General features: G+C 41.4%; 1 protein-coding gene across 9 annotated transcripts in view; it reads left to right on the top strand.

The window, feature by feature from the left end:
• The window catches only part of NEDD4L (NEDD4 like E3 ubiquitin protein ligase), a 378,998-nt gene that overhangs the window by 125,082 nt on the left and 230,065 nt on the right, over window positions 1–23,851 (top strand). The window lies entirely within an intron of this gene.

Below are 23,851 nucleotides of genomic sequence, written 5' to 3'. Positions count from 1 at the left end.
CTTTCTTTTCACTTTGAGGTACCTGGGCGTCCTGTGGGGTTTACTGGTGAGGGCGGTGGTGGATTCCTCGTGTCGTGCCCTGCACTGTCGTCCCGAGCGACCTCCTGGCTTCATTGTCTCAGCCTGACTTAGGAGTCCCTTTGGAAGGTGGCCTTGTTGCCTCCAGCTGGCCATGCCCCAGTGGAACCCTCCTGTGGCGGGTGGATTGGCGAGCCTCTTTATTTTCTATCCTACCACATCATGGACATGTTTGGTTTTTGTCTATTAAGGAAATTGATAAATGACTCATCCATGACCTCAAGAACTTAATAAGAAAAAACTACTGTCACTTTAAATATTGGTGAAATCTTGAAAAAAAAATTCCCTTTCTTTTGTGTGCCCCGAATGACTAACTGAGGGTTAGTTATCTGGTGCTCTTGGGTCCTGACACGGGGAGCCTCTCGTCCAGTGGCTCTGACGTGAGCTGGTACCACTGGTGATGTGAGAGCTGGAAGCAAATCCCACGTGCATGTTCTTTCCCATTTGGTTGTGACGTCGTCCTCCGTGGTTTACTATGTGCCTCCTAACATGAAGGTTGGCCCGGCTGGAGACATTGGCTCACAGAGGCTCATGAGTTGGTTCTGTGAGTTTTTTGGTTCTCTCACCCACCCGAAATACCGTTTCCTGAAATCTGCCCTCCATACCTATCCCAATTCCATACCCATCTTATAGCCGCCCTTTTCCAAGAAGCTGTTCAAGAGAATTTCAGCCCACGTCTCTCTTCCTTCTTCTTTTAATTCCTCTTAGCACTCCTTGAGTTGCAGTACTGCATTAGTATTTGCAGGAGTATTGCCTCGTAACTTTGTAATACTGCCCTTGTCTCCATAACCAGGTGACAGATCCATTGGAGACAGAGACATCTTATTTTTTTGATATCCTTTCTCCAACTGCTTAACATGAAGAACACCAAGAACAAGACTGGACAGACTTGTGTTTTGATTTAAACATTTGCATGCTGACCAAGTAGATTGTGCTTATAAATGTCAAAAATGCCAATTGCTCTCACTTACTCTTTCCAATGTGTTTTATAGTTTTGAAGTAAAGTTAGATTTGGAACATTTCAGTGATTTTTTTTATTTTTGGCTGAAGTTTGATTGGGGTGTTTTCTTTTATCTGAAATCCTTCATAAGAATGAAATAGATTCAGATAGTATTTTTCAACCCTGTAAGAAGATCTTAGGTTAAAATTGGTAGTGGAATTAGGCTCCAGATTTTAGAGGAGCCAAGCAAATATGATCCTTGAATTTTTACTTTTTGTGTGAAAGCAGGCAGGGCAATTTCTTAGAGGCAGGGTAAAAAGGAATTTGAGATAATACTTGAAACTGAGCCTGGGTTAATTAGAAAGATATATAATGTTGTGGCCTAATGGAAAAGTGCCAGGAAATGGGTCAGAAACTGAATCCTAGTTCTGTCCCTCATTGTCTTGGAGTAATGACTAACCCATCCTCTCCCTCTCTGCTGCCTTGTCCCTTCTTCTCCTCTTCTCTCAGATACAGAAGTTCTTTAAGGAGATTTTGATGTTTACTCCCTGTTTGCCAGTGAGTGAGCTAGAATGGAAGGATGTGGCATTGACATCTCTCTCTAGATGGCTCCATTTCTTGCCCTGTTACCTTGCCTGAGGACCTGCATTCTCCCTGGGCATTGTCTTGGGCAAGTCCTTTGAGCCCACCTGTGCCATAGCACCTTAGTTTAAAATAAGGGTACCTGACATGCTGGAGTTGGAGAGGAACCCCTTGGGTGGTTCTAGTCCATTGGCGGCTCTCATGTGTCTGAAAGGTAGCTGTCCAAGTGGGTGGGGGTGCGTGGGCTTCGAAGGTGTGTTCTCTGCTGTCTGCCAGAGTGAGAGCTTCTTGTCTGTGTCCTTCAGAGCACCCGCCCCTGCCCCCTTCAGGACAGCAGGTGCCCTTTACTCCCAGCCTCTTCACGGAGTATCCCAACACCTCGGTGCTTAGGCTGCTGTAGAATGGATAATGATGGATGGGAAGGAAGGCAGTTTTCATGAGGGGCATTGTCAGAAATTTTAAAGTGTTGGAAATCACGTAGATGTGTGTAAAGACAAGACTTATGGATCTCTAGATGGTGAATCTAAGGGATTTACCTGTACTACTTGGGCTGAGGTGGGGAGTTGGGGGGTGAACATGCTATCTGTCCTTGCCCACAGAGGCTGCCTCAGGCTCCGACTCAGAGAAAGGGAGTTTTTGTGGGGCCCTTGTCGCTGTGCCCACGTCTCGGCTGTAGGTGGCTGATTTGCCCTTGAGCACTGGACCCAAAATGACCTTTCCCTTCAGCTGCCTCTGCAAGAGGCGAGATTGTTTTCCAGTTTCCTTCGAGCCAGGTCTAACTTTATTGAAAGAACCTTTGTTCAAAAAAGATTTGATAGTTGCACTGTTAACTCCGTGCAAACATGGGAGCAGTTGGTAAATGTGGAGAATAGGAGTGGGAGAGAAAGATGTTTTCTTTTGGCCATACCTTTTAAACTTAGAATGTTTTTGCATATTTCAAATTTTACTTTTTCAGCTAAGCTTAGACATTTAACCTTTTGTCATAAGCAGTAACTAAAGAGTGTCATTTGAATGCAGGTTTGTATCTAACCCTCCTCCCTTTTTCTCTTTAATTATGATCATTTTCTTTATTTGACATTACTTAGGATGCACTTAAGATCATAAAGCAGCTCCTTAAAATTTAGCAAACCAGCTCTACTAGAAGTTCATGCTTTCATACAGCAAGCAGATTGCAGAATACTCATTTCACAGTAGCTTCTTTATTTTGGGCATTGAGCTATTCGCATAGTTATACCTGTTTGGATTGCTATCAGTTTTTCTTTTGGCAGCTGGTAATTTGAAATTTAAAACACACGTGGGCTCGAGGGCATTGGAGGAACATGGCTAAAAATCCCTCTGCCTGCTGTGATTGAGATTGATGGGAACTTAATGCCACATAATAGTGGTTCTGTGGCACCAGCTCGCCTCTGCCCGCATTGTCTAGATTTAAGTTGTTAATGTTTTACTGTATTTGCTTCTTCTGTTTTTTTTAGTTAAGTATTTAAAAGTAAATAATAGACATTATGACATTTATAGCCCCTAAATACTTCAGCCTGCGTCTCTAAAAAAACAAAAACCTATTCATATATAACCATAAAATTTTCCACCTGTCTTTTCACAATATTAAAAGTAATTATGTAATAGACTCTATTACCTAGTCCATTATCTGAATTTCTAAACTGTCCCTAAAATACCTTCTACATCTGGACTATTTAAACCAGGATTCAACTGAAAATCATATACTGTGTTTAGTTAGGTATCTTCACGCTCTATTAATCTCTAGAACAGCCCCCCCCCCTTTAAATAATTTGTTCACTTTCTAGATTTGATTGTTTTCTAGTAGTATCGTTTAATTTCTTTCCCCTGTATTTCCTGTGTGTTAGAAGCCGGATCCAAAGGCTTGATCTAGTTCGGTTTAAACACTTGAAGCAAGAATGGTTGGTGCTGCTGTGTCCCCAGGAGGCCTGGCTGCTTCTCCCAAGATCATCGATGCTAAAATTGATCCCTGGGTTGATGTGGGGGCAGCCTCGTCCCTCCATTGAATTACGTTCTTCCCAGGTGACCAGCAAGTAATTGGCAAGGTGATATTTTGGTAGTATATAAATGTAAATTTTGGATGTTAATTTTTTTCTCACAAAGGACTAGAAATCCCATATTTTTGTTTCCCCTTTTGTAAAAACGTTGCACAAAATTAATCTCTTTCTTTTAATAAAAAGAGAAACCTAGAGGCTAGAGAAGAACGTTGAGAGTGTCCTCGCTCAACTTTAAGCACTTCTGTGGCAGCTATTGGGATGGTGTTGGCCTCTGTGGACTAGATTGAACCCACAGGTATATTTATTTGGCCTGTGCAGCGTTTAAAAAACAAACTAAAAATTTTTAAGATTTCATATTAAAAATCTAGATTTCCAGGTTTCCCGAAAGTCCTGGGCCTGGGGCCATGCAGGGCCTCACAGCTGGAGGACCCTCGGACCCCACACTGGCTGTCGTCCTCAGTATTGACATGGCTTATTGAACGGCAGTGCAGCCCCTGGAGGGACACCCCCGCCCACTAGTTCCTCTTCAGCATTTAAGAGCTGATTCTCCATAGCACACTCACCCCCTGGGGCAGGTACAGAAGGCCTTACATTGTGCAAGCAACAGTGTGCACTGTAAGCTCTTTGCAAATGCACTTTCTTCCTGCAGGCCTTTGCTAGCTGGGGCATTGCTGAGAATCACAGCCTGAACCCTCGAGGCCTCTGGGCCACAGAGTGTCTGAAAATCCCTGCATCAAAGAGCTCAGAACAGTTGCTCTTGCAAGAGTTCTGCAGAACCTTAACTCTTGGGCTGTTTTTTTTTCTAATTTTAAAATGCCAAAATGATATTAAAGGATATTAACCCTCTCCCTCAAATTTAAATTAAAACCTCTTCTAATTCCATAACTACTGCACAACTGTCCTATATTTTTTGTGTTTACCTCCTGGCTTTTGAATATATGAATATATGCAACATCTTTTAAAAATGTGTCAACCAGAGTTTGCACAACACGCAGCCCCAGGTTTCCCAGGCCCAAGCGATGAGGAGTGGCAGATGGTAAATGCATAGGGCAAGCGGGGCTCCATGCTGTGTTGGACCCCAGGGCTTGCTGTCCTTTAGCCAGTGCCATAATAATGGGTATTTACAGTGATCTTGATTCATTGGGAAAAGCCATGCTGTGTTCAGTATGTACTAATTGAGAATTCAGGGAATATCTAATTAATCTTTAAAGGTTTCTGTCTAAACTTGTCTTTCAAATTCTGGTAAATAAAGGGGGTGGGATGGGTGTTCAGCTGGACAAGCCCCATTTGTATGCCTTTCCCTGGTGTTGGGAGAGGGATGGGAATTGGGTGTTCTGGATCACCTCCTGCTTTGCCTGGACTCCTGCCTCGTGGCTGTGTTGGTGCTAACAAAGGAGTAGCTAGCAAATGGTTCAACAGAGGGTGGAGGGAAAGTTGTAGGGCTTCAGGCCTGCCTTCTCTTCAGGGTCCAGAATAATCTCTGGTCACCACATTTGTAGGGCAGGGAATTTAATGTGTTGTAGGAAGATGAGGGTGTCCCCCTACACATAGTAGATGCTCAGCTAATTCTGTTAATCTGGTCTGAGTGATGCCTGAGAAGACTGAAGCATTAAAAAGCTGCTGAAGAGCTGTGGACTGGGTTTAGTGTTTTAATCAACTAACTTAGTTACAAAGGGCACCAATAACAGGCAGGCAGACAATGACGCTTCTAGGGGCCAGCGAAATTCTGACTGTCAGCCTGACATTGGTTTGTCCTTGGTTCTGCCTCTCCTCCCAGCCCCCTGCCCTCTAGGTTCCTTTCTTTCCTTTATTCCCAGCTGCATTTATTCTTTGCATGCCTAACCCCTGTCCCCACTGCCTTTACTCTTGCTTTATCCTAATGCCTTCATTTGTCTCGTCATCTTCCTCTGTTTTGCATTTTAGGGGGTGGGGAGGTGGGGTGTAGGAAAGAATATAAGAAGCTCAAGTGTAAGAAAGGGATGTTGCTACCTCAAGATGAGTCAGAAACAGAAGTATTTCCACACTGGTAAGACAATATTTATTTTACGAAATTTGAATTAACAGGCACCAGGAACCCAGCTGGCAGGTGCTGCGTAAGGAAAGGGCCAGCTTTGGGGCAGCAGAGGTCAGCCACTGGATTCCCCAGCAGCGGAGCGCAGCTGCTTCTCTGTTCCAGGTTTCGCTTGTGCTTTTCTGCAGGGAGGGCTGGATCTCCACCTCTTTCTCGGCGCCAGAGCCTTGGGGCAGCCTTGGGAGTCATGTTCTCTCAGCCAATTATGCATTGCATTTATAAAAATGCCGTTAAGATTGAAGGTGAAAGTGGTCTGTTATACCTAAAAGTGATATTTTTAAAAATGCACAATCCAGAATGCACTTTGGAAACACGTCTTTGGAACCCCAAGGTGTTACAGTTCTCAAATACACACCTTGTATGTTGTATTATTTACTCTTCTGAGAAATGTCATAGATTTCATACAGTTATTTATATTTAATGCTTGTATTTGGGAGAGGGGCTTGGAAGATGAGAATTTTAAGAGTGGTTATAAGTTTAAGTGAATTGACAGGTTTTGAAGTTGTAAGTAGAACGTTTCCTAAGTGCAATGGGAGTTTTCTACACCAGGGTTAAAAACCTTTTTTGTGAAGGGCCAGGTAGTGAATAGTTTTGGCTTTGTGGACTTTATGATCTCTGACACAGCACAAAAGCAGCCGAGGACAATACAGAAACAAATGGAATTGGCTGTGTCCAGTGGCCCATGGCCAATAGTTTGCCAACCCCTCAGAGTAAATTGATTCTCTAAAACATACGTATTTAGAACTAGGATTGCCACCACCATTTGGTCATGATTTCCAGGTGAAGCTCATTCACAGAGCTACTGGTTGGTGAAATAATTCTGCTGGTGCTGACATTTTGGACATTTTGGGGAGGGGTTCCTTGAAGTTTGCAATAGCTTTTTATTTTTTTCCTTTTCTATTCAAAGACAGTGTGCTTCAAATATGGCTTATGAAACTTGTGGATATGCACTGTGAATTTTAAAGTCCGTGAATGAATGTAACTGTAAAACGATTTTATCTTAGAGAAAATAATTATTCTCACTGCTTTGTGAATAATATATAAAGTTGAATTTATATGTATACAAACAGATGCAGACAGGTAATTTAGTGTATTGCAATTAAAATACTGCATATGCTTTCTTACTGAATATATCTTAGACTTATGACCTTAGTGTGAGTAATGTTTAATAAGGAATTTACAATGTGTAACTCTTCGGTAAATTATTAAAAGAACTGGCATTCCTACTGTACAATAGCAACACAAGTAGTATAAAATATGCCTCGCCTCTTAACATGTGTGCTAACATTCCTTCTGGCATACAGAGCAGAATGGGTAATATATACGCCGTAAAGGTTGTTTGCATTTCTCTCCTTCATTGTTAGAGGTACATTGTTTTGTTTCTCTCATTGAAGAACTGAATATTGGTTCAAGTCACTGTTTTTTTTAGATGCTCAAAACTAGGCATTCATAGCTCAAAAGTCCAAATGCATTTGAAAGAAAGGCTACGTTTCAAATTTGAGGCAACTGGTTGAAAAATAAAAATGGGTGACTCTTAAAATTTATCACAGTTTTCTGTTTTTTCCTGCTGATCAGAAAACTGTAGTTGTAGATTATCTCAAAACTCTTGCTTGCACTTGTGAATTTGAGGACAGTGGCTTTAACTTTGTTGAAGTAACTGTAATGTTAAATGTTACCTAGAGAGTTCATACTTTTACTCTAGAGAGTAAAAGATAAAATTGTAAACATCTTTCTTCTAGAATGATTTACAGGCTCCCTGTAAAAATGTTATTTCATTTTGTCTTGTTGTTAAACATAGTCAAACCATCATGTTCTACAAATGAGATTTAAAAGACTTTGGGGACCTTATAATTCAAGATCTTTTGTGTGTCCTTGCCGAGTTTCCTTGGCCTGGAATGTCAAAATATTTGAAATTGAATTCGTCATCTTTTCCTGCTTCTCAAACTCTCTGCCAGAAGCCTGTTCTTTCTCTGGAATGATCTGTCTTAGCTGGTGTCTCCACCATCTTGGGCATCCAAGCTAGGGGGCTGGAAGTTGCCCATCCAGGCTACATTTATTTTTCCTCCTTTGTTACATATATATGATCACATTTTCCTTACCCTCTCCTTGCATATTTTCTTGTTTATTTTATCATTCTTTTTGTATGTTTAAGTCCCTCAAATTCTTTAAAATATGCAGGTTATAAATATTAATTAATAAAAGCACTCTCAAATTAGCACACACCACAATTAGTTTTAGCTTTTCCCTGCTTTGCAGTTAGCACAAATGCCTTTGTTTCTAACGAAAGCTTCACCCTAACCCCTCTGCCTGTGTAAAGTTCATTAGAGGAAAGGAAAGGTGATGTCTCTAACAGCCAGGGTTTCGAGAAAGGCTCTTCTCTGCCAGGTGTCTCAGGATGCGCCTTGGGGCTTGTTATAGCTCCCTCTGGTGGCCAGATCGTGCATTTTTGTTCTGGACTTGATAAAAATGGTATGCAAAACCAATAAGCCACTGAAATTCTTTTCTAAGGGAAATTGTTAATTCAAATCTTGTTTGTTTTGGCAAGTGTTTAAATCATTATCAGATTGTGACACTTATACAGAGGAAAGAATGATTTTACTATAGTACATCCTACATTTGACATAGTTGGCTTTTAAACATGGGTGAAATGTAGATGATACATAGTGTTAAACTGTTTCCCCTTGTTTCCTTTTCTTTTCCTGTCAAGTAACTTCTTAAACTTGTAGTACCGTTAAAAATAAAATGCCAGTAACTACAAAGAAAAAATTGATATTGGGGAGAGATGAAATTCCACAAATGAAGGGTGCCGTATTCCAATGTGGTACCATGGCCAAAATGAATTAAAATACGCTTTTAGTTTCAAAATTTTATGGATCAGCAGTTCAGTCTTTTTCCTGTTTTCTTTAAAAAATGAATTTCCAGACTTATATTCTTATTATAAAAATAAATATTATAAATAATTGCCTATATCCATGCTTGTTGTGGGAAACGGGTATGGATCATCTCAAAAGTACTCATATTCAGCTTTGGAATTTAAAAAAAAAAAAAAAAAAAACCCTTTGCATATGGTTCCTTCTGAGGTTGTAGTAGTTTTTAGTTCTGTGAAGCAATCCATGGCGTGAGAACCAGACTCAAGAGAGAGTAGAGAGGTTTTTAGATTTTTTTCTCTTACCGTCTCATCCTTGTAGCTCACTTTGTGATGATCCATGTAGACAGCTCACTGTCTATGAATGGTGGCAACTCTCAAAGAGCAACAGCAGCGATTTTTTAATTTTTTTTTTAAATACAAGACTGGCTAATTTTCTTTTAAGTGTGTTTTGTTGAATAAAATTTATCATAGGCAGAGGAGAGTGTCATTAAGTTCAATAGAAGAAATCTTGGGCAAACTGCCTAAGTGGATATGTTTTAGCAAAGGACTTTATTTTAAACAGAGTAGGGGTGGGTTAAACACTCATGGTGTAGAATATTTTCTAATTTTGCAATAATATCCTTCTCTCCCTTTGCCATTCCTTAATGTCTGCAAATATCAACATAAAACAAGAGGAACACTGTGAAGGATTTCAATGGGACAGAAAAATTGGGGACACGAGGGAAACGTTAGGGAGAAATGTGTCAGTTTGAGGTGAGATTAACATAAAGCTTGTTTCCTTTTCGGTTGAAGACGTTAAGATTTATTCTAAGGTTATTAGGGCAATTCTTACAGCTTCCTCCACTGACCTATGCACTGATGCATTTTTAGTGCTTACTTCCTTTTTTTATTGGATTATAGTTTATTCTCATGATTTAATGTTTTCATGTGACAGCTCCCCTGACAATGCTAAACACGACGCAAATACAAGGTGCTTATTTCTTTAGATACCTTCCCCTGCCTTCTCCCCACAAAAAACAAATCTCCAAAGCAAACAGATGAATAAACAAACAAAAATCCCCAAATCATGTAAGCTGAGAAGAAAAACGCTGTTTCAGTGGAACCGTACTTCTTGACCACATTATGGTTAGAGAGCTTGAAAACACGATGCTAGCTACACAGGCGTCAGTCTGGAGGAGGCTGCATGTGGTTATTGGATGAGGTATTTTTATCAGCATGGCTCACAGCATCACTCAGCTTTCCCTCAAACCTAACTTTCCCTACCCTGGGCCTTCCTCTTACTTGATTTTATTCTCCTGAGTGCTTGTGCTGAATATGAGGCTAGTTTTTGCAGATTATACTCAGTAGTGTTCCTAATAATAGTGAGGGGTAGCTGATATATGCTGCAGCACTTGATGAGGTTATGAATACTTTATAAGCAGGACCTAAAATTGGGTCGAAATAATAAGAACATATTACAGAAAACAGTTGGAGCGTCCACTGAAGAGAGAGCAATTCTGTTCTTCCTTCATACCCATCCCTCACCACAAACAAGAAGCACGGCGGTGCTAGTGGACATTAGGTCATAAATAGTTTCCAGTATGATAACGAGAGCAGATGTGGCAAGTGTTTTTGTTTACTTTTAAATTTATATATTTTTTAAAAAATAGAAAATGATACATGTTTGTTGTGAAACTCGCAGCAGGCATGTATCAAGCAGGAAATTTAAGCTCTTCCTTGCCCTCCATCCTAAACTACTGAGATAGACTCCTCTGAGGATAGTCCCCAGATGTGTGTGTGTGTGTGTGTGTCTGTGTGGGGGGATCACACTGTACAATCTTCTTAACTTGCTGTTTTAATCTCTACAATACATTGTGGGAACGTTTTTAGGTTATTTTATGTGTATCCCTCTCTTACTCTTTCCTGTGGCTGCACCGAGTTTGAAAATGCTGGGAAGCCACTGTATTGCAGGGCAGCTCACCATCCCTCTAGGGTAAGACTCCATCTGAGAGTGACCTCATACTTCATCTGGTGGAAGGAAGTGACCACAACAACCCTCTCTATTATTGCAGCTGAACACTTCCGGTTCATATCTTTGAGTTCTCAGGTATTGTTTGAGCCCCTACAATGTTCGTTACATTGGGCAAGACACAGGGCATGGAGAGGAGGTTAGACAAGTTCCCTGCCTGCTCAGAGCTTAAGTTCTGCACATCCATCATCTTCTGAGTCTTTGGCCAACACTGCAGAGGAAGCCATCTTGAAAGATAAGCCCCCATTTCACTCCTGGATCCACTGCTGGGGGAGACCTGGCTGGAGGTAACTTATTCTCCATGTCCTGGGCTACCACTGGGAATGCATTTTCCCATGGAAATAACGCTCCAGGTGGAGGTTGTCTGTTCGGTGCTGCTGTCCTTGATGCCAACGTTTGCCCAGAGCCTTGGACTTACGTTGGTACTTAGAGCATCTTTGGCTGGAAGTCCACTTGCTGTGTCCTCCTTCAGCATGCTCGCTAGGAAGGATGAACTCTGGATCCCTGGGCTCTGGGCCCTGGGCCATAGCCACCCACCCTGCAGGGCCCCTCCTCGGACAGCGCTCTTAACTGTGTTGTTTTACTTAGTTGACTGTGCGCTATTATCTACAACTGCCTGTTTCTCCCCCTTGTGGGTGTCATTTAAGATCACATCATTAGATTTGATTTACCTGAGTTTTACTTGGTTCACCATAAGTTTACAAAAAGATTTTTACCTAAAAAATTCCAAGTGGAAACATTTAAGTTTGAATCATTTCATTTATGTAACTTCTACCCTCTTCTTTTGTGGTCTACTTTACTTATTTTAATTTCTGTTGCCAAAAGGCTTCTAACTTCACTTATTTATAGGAAAAAAATTACTTGTGCAAAAAGGAAAGAGCTACTTAGAGGAAATCGGGTTTGCTTTGCAGCTTTTAGGAATTAATATGTTGGTAGGAGAGAGTTTTAGAAGCAGGGTGGCCTGGTGTCTAGGTAGGTCTGTCTGGCGGTGGCATCACTGTCCCCTTTGGAGTTGCCCTACGATGGAGGCTCATCAAGTGGGAGGGAGGTTCAAGGTCCCGTGATGCTCTGCCCCTCTCTTGGGGTGGGGGGTGGGGGTCTCCTGTCCCAGGTGGTTTTGAATGTGGAGGCAGTGGCCTTGTTGGAGACGCTGCCGAGATAATCTGCACCTGGTATGGGCTTACAGCTGCTGCTTAGAGGAGCCAGGTCAATGCTTAAAGTTTCTCTAAAGGTCTGGTGCAATCTTCTAAAAGTCTGTGTCTTGATTTTGGGATTCAAGAAGGTGTTCTCCCACAAGCTAAGGGAGAGAGGGTGAGTCTGTGCGTCTTCCCAGTTTAATCAGCACCAGGGGTATAAAGCCTGAGCCCAGGCCTTTGTTCCTCAGACACTTGGGCTTGCATGAGCAGCAGTGCAGACGTGCAGCGGAACTCGTGTGCGTTCATCTATCTAATGATAGGCAGACATTAGATTAGATTATGCCAACTGTGGCCTGAATAGGGTCATCTCCCTGGAACCTCCTGATACAGAGCCTGGAGATTGGCAGATTTTCTGGAACCAGATTTCAAAAGGAATGATACCTTCTTCATAGTGAACATTTAAAAGCTAATAAGGTCCATAAACCTTAAGAAGTTCTTAAAAAGAGGTTTATCAAAAAATAAAAATAAAAAAAGAGCGAGATAATGAAGTTTAATGGAAAGAAACCGTAATTGAAGCTCACCTGAACACATCATGTTTAAGATTCAGTCAGGATCTTCTGTAGCTTTAAAACCTAAATAAGACATTTGTCTTGATATCAGCTCTGTTAATCTTATGTCATCTTTTCTTAGTCTTTGATATACAAATAAAAATATTTTCTTTGTATTTAAAAAAAGAGGTTTAAAGTGGCTTCATTTCAACAACAATAAAAGATTTGAGAAGCTATAATTGATCAGACTGAATATATCTTTTTTAAAAAAATGCATATGAAAAAAATCATAAAGTAAAAAAAAAGACAAATGGGGAAAAATATTGTCAGTTAATAACGCAAAGAGCCCATTTCCTTAATATATAATAATCTCCTATAAATCAATAAAAGGACCAAAAACCTAATTGAAAAATGGTCAAAGAATATGAACAGACAATTCAGAGAGAAGGGGATCCAAGTGGCAATTAAACATATTGAGATAAAACTCTAATGAAGTAGTTTCAGCTATCAACTTGTGCTATTAAAATTTTTAAGTTTTTGACAATATATTGACAAGAGTGTGAGGAAATAGGTACCGGTAAACAGTTGTTGGGGGATTTTGAGTGGTTACAAATTCTAGTTATTTGGAAATATTAATCCAGATAACAAGTGCATATGCACTTACACCCAGGACTCCCAGTCCTGCCACTTTATCCAACAGATTAACCTGTAGTTCCGTGAAGCACAGGGTGCGTAAGAGTACACATTCCGTCAGTGATGAAACCACAGAAGAGCAGAAGTACGTGTCCTTGGAGAGCAGCTGAATCCCAGCGCTCAGCACCAGTCTCCTCCCCTTCGCGCCTTCTCCCCTCTGCTCTTTCACTCTGCTGCTTTTATCCTCATCCAGGGGTCTCCATCTGTGGCATCTCCAGCTTACATTCACAGCAAAGAGGGGGGCTCCTGCAAGGTTTAGGGATTGCATTTTACTGGGCTGCCTTGGCTCACCCCTGGCCTGGGAGCAGGGGAGTGGATTGGTCTGTAAATTGGTCTGTAATGGAGTAAATCCGGCATCCATAAAAACAGTCCGGTCACTCTGACTGCTTGCCTCCTGTCTTCATTTCCTCCTCATGTTCCCGCCAGGTCTCCCTGTCCCTTGTTATTGTCACTTTACAGATGAGGCGGCCAAGGCGGAGACCTGTGTTGTGAGACATTGTAGGGCTATCTGGTATAATAGAATCATCGTTATCAGGTGAGAAAAATGGAGGATAAGAATGGTGACATAATGTGATTAAAGTCACAAGTGGCAGAGCTGGAGTTGAACCCAAATGGGTTGCCCCCTGGCCTCGTCCTCCAAGCTCCTCGTCCTCACTGGGCCTCCATGCCCCCTGGCCCCACCTCCAGAGACTGATCCGGCTGGTCTGAGGTGAGGCCTGGACATCGGTGTCTGAAGCTCCCAGGTGGTTGTAATGAGCGCCAGGAGTTGGGAATGGCTGCGCTACCCAACCAGGAAATGATCTTTACCTGGTAAAGGGTGCAGCCTCCTGGTGTTCTGCTTCCAGGCTGAGAACTCTTGTTCACAATTTAAGGTCTCTGTTTATACAAGAATGTAATGTTTGAGGTAAGGAATAGATGCTTGGAAAGAATTAACAGCAGCAGACAGAAGACCTGGCCTCAGTAGGAAGGTCTTCTACTGAGGCCTGGTAGAAGCCCCTCCCTCATCTCTCTGACTGATGGTCTTGGTTGCTCAGCAGTTGTGGTTTCACATGAGGGGAGCTGGAAGGGTCTGGAACCTGGAGGAACTTTATGGCGAGGTCTGTCCTATTCCCAGCATCGGCTTTCTGTGCTCATTGCTCACAGGGGCACTGAACCAGGCAAATGAGGGGTGGAGGGTGGGAAATGTTCTGGATGCTTCTGGATGCAAAATCAGCAGAGCGATGCACAGGGCGTGGGGACTGGGGGAGAATCATTAGGAAGGGAAACCAGTCTCAGGGTTCTTGGAAATCAGGAGAGCAATAGAGAACATCTAAGTTTTAAAGTGATTAGGATTTAAGTTTTATAAGCTTCATTATATATAGATATTTCACTTAGTATTTTCTGGAACAGATGAATGAGGTAGGACTACTTTTGTTTTTTCTCTTCACACATATTTCTGAGATTTTGTGATCCCTTAAGTACATTTTAAAATCAGTTAAGAAAATCAAATTACAAGACCCTGGAAAGAGAAATATATGTTAGCAATAATCAAAGATGATTAAATGTCATTTCCTTTTCTTGTGAAGAAAGCAGACAGAATCTTACATTCTGAAAGCAAATATGGAAATCACATTAAGAACTGAAGCCATTCACTACTGTCCCTCACATGTGTTTTATTTTTATTTTATTTTGGTCTGAGTTCATGGTTGGGAGAAAAATATGCTGCTGTCTCAGGAGAACCAAGTTCCCTCTTGCTAAAGGATTAGGTGTATGTGTGCATTTTTCCTACTTACTTTGCTTCCATTTAATCTGGAGAGGGCTTTGTGGAGAGACATGAAATGTATTTTGATGTTGAAGGGAGGAAGTACTATAGGGATGAGTGAAATAGTGTTCAAAACGTAAAGAATGTGGGTGAACATGGCATTCAGAGAGGACGTGTGGTCCATGGCCTCCATGTTAAGCAGTGGTCCGCCGAGACCGGGACCTGGATCTTCTGATGTCCTGGCCAGCCTGGTGACGGTCCTCCAGCACAATAGTTTCTCCCCTCATCAGACAGCTCTTCACTGCTAGAAGGATAGAAGTCAGGATGTAAAAATACGGAACTCTAGTACTAAAGGAGACCCAAGAACCAGTAGTTCTCAAGCCTGGCTGCATGTTAGAATCACCCGGGGATCTTAAAACATATACTGACACCAGGACTCACCCTAGAGGGAGAGCCCATTGGTCTGGGGTGAGACCTGGGCAGTCAGTGGTCTCTTTAGGAAGCTCCCAGGCAGCTGGGGTTGGAACCACCCAGCTCACCCAACTTGATCATTTGGCAGATCGGATATGGAGACTTAGAGAGGTGACCTTACATCAAGGACCTCGAGTTACTGGCGAGGGCAGGATGAGAGCTTGGGCCTCTGACTTGCTTGCTGCCCGGCCTGCTTTCCAGTGCACGGGGGGCTCAGAAAACGGGCTTGTTGCCCCCTTGCACGCTGGGCTGCTCCAGACCTGTCAAACAACACCCCGTTTCTGGTCAGGGCCCTGCATCCCCACCAACCTCCCCCTCATATTTTTGAAGACTGGCAGTTGAGCATATGCACACTTACGCCTGCATTGTGAGGCAGACTCTCTTGTCACAGTAATCTGCATTGATTAGTCTTGGAAGTGGGTCAGTTCACTGTCTTTCTAATGAAAACGGCTGCGTGGCATAATATTCTTCAGGCCATTCTCTGTGGCCAGTTGAGAAGCCGGGAGTTATCACTGGGTTCCTATTCAGAACAGCCCTCCTGAGTCAGAAACCTAAGGCCTGACCTTCTCTCCCAGCTCCTTTGTCCTACAGCAGGACTGTGAACAAAAGGTGTTTCTCTCACCTGTCCAGGGTGCCCGGAAAAGCAAAGGAAGTCTCCTGGCAGGCTTTGAAATCCCCACACCGCTGGGAAAGCCTTTATCCTCCTCTGATACTTAGTGAACAGCTGACACCTCCTCCTGGGAATCTTTAAAACTGCTCTCTAAAGAAACCTCCCTGCCTCCATACCTATTTTAAAACTGTCTAAAGCCCACATTAAATTTTTGCCCGTCTTTCTCTCTAACCACCAAGCCTGCTGTTTGAAAGGCAACAGGATCTTTTGTCGTCAAAAGTTCACCACCATCTGGTTAGTTCCCCACGAGAACTCCAAGCTCTGGAACGCTCTGGGGTACAGCTCTTCTTTCTTCCCTTGTTCTGACAAAACCAAAACCCCACAGGTAAGAATCTGAACTCCAGAGGAGCTGAAGTAATATAACTGGGGATGAAAAGGAAAGTAACTTCACTTTAATGAACCTAGAGTTAAAATGAGTTATCAGTCGGTATGTCTTGAAATTCTTGCTATGCCCTGGGCATATGACCTGTTGAACTAGACTGGTTTGTGCTTTGTGCACTCCAGTTGGCTGTAACCATCTGATGGTTACTAGCTTAAGGGGCTCCCGCTGTCAAGCGCAGGAACAAGCTTTGTAAGGCAGGAGTAAGGTGTGAGCTGGGGCTTGGACCACATCTGGGTCAGCCTGGAATAATTTCTGGTTGTTTGCGCTGTTTTCTTTACATGAACCTGGAAGTGGTAACTAACGATGAGTATGTGACTTTAAAGGCAGTGATAGTTCTTGGTGATACTCGGGACCCAAAGGTGGTGGTTTTACATCAGTTTTATATCAGAACACCTTGATCTTTTCGGATTCTCTTCCCTTCTTCCTCTATTTCCCAGCCTTCTCCTTTCCTTGCCGCATCCCTCCCTCTCTCCATGTTAGACCATACAACAGAACTCGAGTGGGTTTTTTTTTAATAATTCAGTTTTATTGAGATACAGTCACATATCGTGCAGTCATCCATGGTGTACAATCAACTGTTCACAGTACCATCATATAGAGTGCATTCATCATCTCAATCTATTTTTTGAACATTTTCCTTATAGCAGAAAAAGTAAAAATAAGAATAAAACATAAAACCGAAAAAGAACACCCAAAACATTCCCCCCTCTCACCCTGTTTTTCGTTTAGTTTTTGTCCCCATTTTTCTACTCATCCATCCATACACTGGATAAAAGGAGTGTGATTCACAAGGTTTTCACAATCACACTGTCATTCCTTATAAGCTACATTGTTATACACTCACCTTCAAGAGTCAAGGCTACTGGGTTGCAGTTTGATAGTTTCAGATATTTACTTATAGCTATTCCAGTACATTAAAACCTAAAAAGGGTTATCTATATAGTGCGTAAGAGTGTCCACCAGAGTGTCCTCTCGACTCCATTTGTAATCTCTCAGCCACTGAAACTTTGTTTCATTTCACATCCCCCTTTTGGTCAAGAAAATGTTCTCAATCCCACAGTGTTGGGTCCAGATTCATCCTCGTGAGATTTACACCCCTGGGAGTAAGATCCCACTTAGAGGGGAAGGCAGTGAGAACTCAAGTGTTTTTAATTTTGTGTTCTTATTGAAAAAGTTTTATGGTTCATTTTATTAAATTTAAAGTCGGTAAACTGAATATTTTATATAGATTTATCTAAAAATATTTAAAATCCAAACCAACTGTTCCTTCAGGCAAAACAAAAAATTTTGTTCATTTGGGAAAAAAAAAATACAAATACTTAGAAAAGACTGGAAAGGATGCACACCAAAATATTAACACTATATTAAAGTCAGAGGATTATGAGTTACTTCTTTCATTTTGTATTTTCTAAGTTTTCTTCAGTAAATGTATGTTTAAATCTCAGAGATATGGAAAGAAAATTGTGCTTGCCTGTCGATCTGGCAAACACACTTCAAAGGAACAGTGAAGGATGTACGCAAAGAATTAGCTAGAAGGATGTTCACTGAAGCATTGTTTATTATCATTAAAAACTTGAAACCTAGATGTTTGTGGTGTCTCTATAGTGGAATATTATGAAGCCATTAAAAATGATGTTGCAGGTAAAAATTTAAAGAAGTAGAAACAGTTTGTAATATTAAATGCAAAGTAAGTTTCAGTTTGGTTTGTATAAATTGATCACATCTTTTTGTAGGAAACACAGATATACAGAAAAGTAGAAGAAGATCTGAAAGAGTATTAATACTTAATGTGTTAATTGCGTTATCTCAGAGAAGGGGCTTTGTAGATGTTAATTTCTTCATTTCCGCTAACTAAATGTGCGTGTGTGTGTGTGTGTGTGTGTGTATGTGTCTATGTGTGTGTATACAGGCATACCACAGTGATATTGTGAATTCAGTTCCAGACCACTGCAATAAAGGAAGTGTTGCAATAAAGTGAGTCACATGAATTGTTTGGTTTCCCAAAGCATACAAAATTTGTATTTACACTATACATAGTCTATTAAGTATGCAATAGCATAGTATCTAAAAAATACATTAATTAAAAAAATATTGCTAAAAAAAATGCTAGCCATCATCTGAGCCTTCAGGGAGTTGTAATCTTTTTTGCTGGTAGAGGGCTGTGCCTGGATATTGATGGCTGCTGACTGATCAGGGTGGCTGTGACAATTTCTTAAAATAAGACAGCAATGAAGTTTGCTGAATTGATTGACTCTTTCACGAAATATTTCTCTGTAGCATGCGGTGTTGCTTGATAACATTTTACCCATATTAAAACTTTCAAAATCAGAGTTAATCCTCTCAAACCCTGCTGCTGCTTTAAAAACAAAGTTTATGTACTATTCTAAAGCCTTTGTTGTCATTCCAGCAATGTTCACAGAATCGTCACCAGGAATAGATTCCGTCTCAGGAAACCACTTTCTTTGCTCATCTATAAGAAGCAACTCCTTATCCGTTCAAATTTTATCATGAGATGGCAGCAATTCAGTCACATCTTTGGGCTTCACTTCTAATTCTAGTTACTTCCTCCACTGAAGTCTTGAACCCCTCCCTCAAAGTCATCCATGATGGTTGGAATCAACTTCTTCCAGACTCTTTTAATGTGGATATTTAACCTCATTCCATGAATCCTGAATATTCTTAATGGCATCTAGAATGGTGAATTCTTTCTAGAAGTGTTCTAGTTTGCTAATGCTGCTGGAATGCAAAACACCAGAAATGGATTGGCTTTTATAAAGGGGGTTTATTTGGGTACACAGTTACAGTCTTAAGGCCATAAAGTGTCCAAGGTAAGGGATACTTTCACAGAAGGATGGCCAATGGTGTCTGGAAAACCTCTGTTAGCTGGGAAGGCATGTGGCTGGTGTCTGCTCCAAGTTCTGGTTTCAAAATGGCTTTCTCCCAGGATGTTCCTTTCTAGGCCACAGCTCCTCTTCAAAATGTCACTCTCAGTTGCTCTTGGGATGTTTGTCCTCTCTTAGCTTCTCCAGAGCAAGAGTCTGCTTTGAACAGCTGTCTTCAAACTGTCTCTTATCTACAGCTACTCTCTCAGCTTCCTGTGCATCCTTCAAAGTGTCCTTCTTGGGTGTAGCAAGCCTGTTCCTGTCCGAGCTTATATAGTGCTCCAGTAAACTAATCAAGGCTCATGCTGAATCAGAGTCATCACCCACAGTTGGGTGGGGCGCATTTCCATGGAAACAACCTAATCCAAATGTTCCAACTTAATCTCCACTAATAATGTCTACCCCACAAGATTGCATCAAAGAATATGGGGGACATAATACTTTCAAAACCGGCACAAGAAGATTTTCAATTGGCTTTGCTCTGCTCCATCAGTGGAATCACCATCTATGGCAACTATAGCCTTAGAAATGTATATCTTCAGTCATAAGACTTGAAAGTTGAAATGACCCTTGATCCATGGACTGCAGAATGAATGTTGTGTTAGCAAGGCATGAAAACCACATGAATCTCCTTGTGCATCTCCATCATGACCAGGTGTGTTGTTAATGAGCAGTCATATTTTGAAAGGAATCTTTTATTTTGAGCAGTAGGTCTCAACAGTCAGCTTATAATAGTCAGGAAACCATGTTGTAAACAGATGTGCTGTCATCCAGGCATTGTTCCATTTATAGAGCAGAGGTAGAGTAAATTTAGCACAATTTTTAAGGGCACTAGGATTTCCAGAATAGTAAATTAGCATCGCTTTCAACTGAAAGTCTCCAGCTGCATTAGTCCCTCACGAGAGTCAGCTTGTCCTTTGAAGCTTTGAAGCCAGGCATTGACTTCTCTCTACCTATGAAAATCCTAGGTGGCATCTTCTTCCAACAGAAGGCTGTTTCATCTGCATTGAAAATCTGTTGTTTAGTGTGGTCACCTTCATTGATTATCTTTGCCAGCTCTTCTGGATGACTTGCTGCAGCTTCTACATCAGCACTTGCTGCTTCACCTTGTGCTTTTATGTTATATAGATAGCTTCTTTCCTTAAACCTCAGGAAGCAACCTCTGCTAGGTTCAGACTTTTCTTCTGCAGCTCCGTCATCTTTCTTGGCCTTCATGGAATTGAAGAGAGTTAGGGCCTTGCTCTGGATTCAACTTTGTTTTAAGGGAATGTTGTGGTTGGTTTGATCTTCTCTTGAGACCACTAAAGCTTTCTCCATATCAGTGATATGGCTGTGGTGCTTTCTTATCATTTGTGCATGTACTAGAGCAGCACTTTTTAATTTCCTTCAAGGACTTTTCCTTTGCATCCACAGCTTGGCTAACTGTGTTGCGCAAGAGGCTCAGCTTTCGGCCTATCTCAGCTTTTGACATGTCTTCCTCACTAAGCTTAATCATTTCTAGCTTTTGACTTAAGGTGAGAGATGTGCAACTCCTCCTTTCACTTGAACACTTAGAGACCATTGTAGGGTTATTAATTGGACTAACTTCAATATTGTTGAATCTCTGGGAATTGGGAGGCCCGAGGAGAGGGAGAGAGATGGGAACAGCCAGTCAGTGGAGCAGTCAGAATGCACACACAACATTTATAACATGGGCCTGGTTCGTAGTGCCCCAAAGCAATTACAATAGTAACGTCACAGATCACCACAACATATAATAATAGTGAAAAAGTTTGAAATATTGCGACAATTACCGAAACATAACGCAGAGACCGAGTGAGTACATGCTACTGGAAAATGGCGCCGATAGACTTGCTTGATGTGGGGTTGCCACAAACCTTCAATTTGTAAAAAAAAAAAAAAACAACGCATTCTGAAGCACAATAAAATGACGTACAATAAAATGAGGTATGCCCATGTATGACTATATCGTTTTCCTGTAAAGACTATTGTTTTTCTAATAATTGGAAAAGTTTTTTTGGTTTTAGAAAATTAAGTTTCTCAATATTTAAGTGAGAACCTATGATTTATACCTCATAGTTGACCTTTTACCCCAATTGTTTAAATCCATCTTCTACTTTACAGAGAATTAAAGCAGTGGGAAAAAGGGTTTAAGATGACAAACTGATTTCTGAATGGACTATTGATAATTTTTACTTGTCATGTGTATTGGTGAATAATTTTTTTCTTTTTCTTTTTTTTTTTCTGGTGTGTTTAGATTTCTATGGGAGAGGCAGGGGTGCTGTGCACAGCTTAGCATACTTCATTGTGGACTAAAGTCTAACATATGTAACCTGGCTAAAGAGGGACAGGGCATATAGCTAGATTATGTGGCTCATTCAGAATCACGTCACAGTAAGCTAGAGACAGTGACGCTCTTAACCCAAAGGCGCGCTTGTGGCAGCTGCTCTTTCAGATTTCAGAGGCTATTTCTACTGACTCGGCTTTTGCAGTGACGCTCCTGGGCTGAGGTTCTCCAAAGGCTGCCTCCAAGATAATTGGTAAATTACTATGTAAGACTTGCTCTGTGGCAGCTTGAAATTTTATTGGTAAGGCCAATTACAAAACAATTACATTAAGCTAGAACTTGGTGTACAACCAAAGTGCCAAATTGTATGTACAGATTAGTGTTGAAGGCTTCAGAAAAGTAAAATCAGGATGGGGCAACGAGTGGCAGGTGCTAGCATGGTCATCCGTTCCAGAAAACCCTGGTGTTGACCTGCAGCTTGGCACATGGGTAGTCCTCGGTAAATAGTTGTTGAATGAGGTAGCGTTTGAGTTAGTTTTTAAGCATGAGTTCCTAGATTTGTGAGCTCATAAAACTGTAAGACGAGGCACTGTCGCCTTACATTGGGATCTTCTGAGACCAAGAGAGTTTCCAATCTCAGACACCGATTCTAAGATACCATTGACTGCATGTAAGATGCAGCATATACTAAGAGGAGAAAATGGTAGGAAAGTTCCTTTATGATTTTTGTATGAAACGTTTTCTGATTTAAGAAAGGTGAAGATGTTAAACAGACAATCTTAAATCAAGCAAAGAAGGAAGTTAACGGCATCTTTTGGGCTAGTTCTCGGTTTCCTGATTTTTGGTTTCCCCAGTTGTGTGATTCTTGAACACTCTTGTACACGTTACCTCTCACTCTAGTGTTTGTTACGCAGCGGCCTGTACACACGTTTAAATGTCTTCATGGCCTGTTTGTTCCCATCCGGGCAAACACAGGTACCAGCACTTCCTGATGGGTTAGTTTGTGCCGATGCAGCACCCAGGCCCTTTCCTCTGCCTTTCAATGCAGTGCAGCAGCCACGTATTCACATTGAAAGATGCCAAGGAAGGTGCTGTGCTAAGGGCAGGAAAGCCTCTGGGCCTCCAGGAACTTACTGTCAGCTGCTAATATGAGCTTAGTCTGGCCCTTGATAGATTTTCATAGATTAGCAGATGTGCAAAAAAGGATCCTTTAATGCATAGAGTTGTCTTTCTGTCTGCTTGCTTCATTTCTGATTATTTTAAACAATTGGTGTCAAATTTAGATATCTTTATTTTCCAATACAGTGTGTAACCTGAGAGGCCTTGGGTGTGTACTTGTGATGGTTACGGAGGTTTGAAAATTGGAGTGGAAGAAGAGAATGAGGTCAGAACTCAGCTTGGGCAGCAAATCTTTGCTCCAGTGGGTGGGGCGGGTCAAAGGTCAGATGAGTGACTGTATTTTATTTTTTAGATAAGCCTGTTCTCTGAACTGTTGTATATATGAGAGTGTACATCTGATTAGAAGACAGAATGTTCTGAGACTTACCTCGTTAATTACTCTAGTCTAAAACTAAAATAAATTTCAACCAGGAACTTAATTTTCTGTTTTTTACAAATAATATACAGGGCTAATATGGGTAAAAGAGAGTTCCTGTCTTTCTTTAGACCTGTTAGAGGCATCGTTTTCTGTTATACACCAATAGATGCTTTTATCATGTATAGAAAGATTTGCCAGCTGTGGCACAGCTGGTCACCCAGATATTTTTTACCATTGCCTGTAAAACCCATATTTACTCTCTTCCCCTTTTCTTACATATCACCGGTATCATTTCGGAGAGTAGCTTAATTATACCACTTAAATGTGAAATCTTCAATTTTTTCTTTCACCACGGCCCTCTTCTTTAGGTAAAATTTACCTGAGGTTGGGCGTCTGCTTGTGAAACTGCTCAACCTAGTTGCAGTCACCAGGGGAATTGATGAAGGCTTTGGAGAAGGGAAGTGGTTAGAAGCATTTCTTCAAATAACATGTTTCATAGCTCTCTGTGAAACTCAATTCTTTCTGACCTGATTTCCAGCACATTCTCTATTCCAGCTCACAGAGCAACTTACCCAAACCCACCCAAATCCTATTTACTTCAGACCCAGCTCAAAGGTTCTCTCTTCCTTGATGTTTCCTGGGTCTTGAGTTGGTCTCCTCAATTGATAGAGATGCCAGCCTTCCATTTGGGTTGGCTCTTGGCTGCTACATTTTTGGAAACTACTGGCCCTTTCCTCTCTGTTCTCATCAGTGTACTGGGAATTTTGATCTTTGTAACCATATGACCATATGTTGGTCAAGGAAAAGAGGTGATGAAGAATGACCAAACTTTTATCCTCCATGGTCATTTAGTGACCTGATGAAAAGTCAGCTGGGAAAGAATGAAGGCTGGAAAGACAATTTGGTTAGGAAAAAAAAAAAGCTCTCCTTGATCATACTGCTGT

Source organism: Choloepus didactylus, chromosome 16 (genome assembly GCF_015220235.1).
Source record: "Choloepus didactylus isolate mChoDid1 chromosome 16, mChoDid1.pri, whole genome shotgun sequence".
NCBI lineage: Eukaryota > Metazoa > Chordata > Mammalia > Pilosa > Megalonychidae > Choloepus > Choloepus didactylus.
The sequence above is the reverse complement of the archived record's forward strand: the minus strand, read 5'-3'. Positions and strand labels throughout refer to the sequence as shown.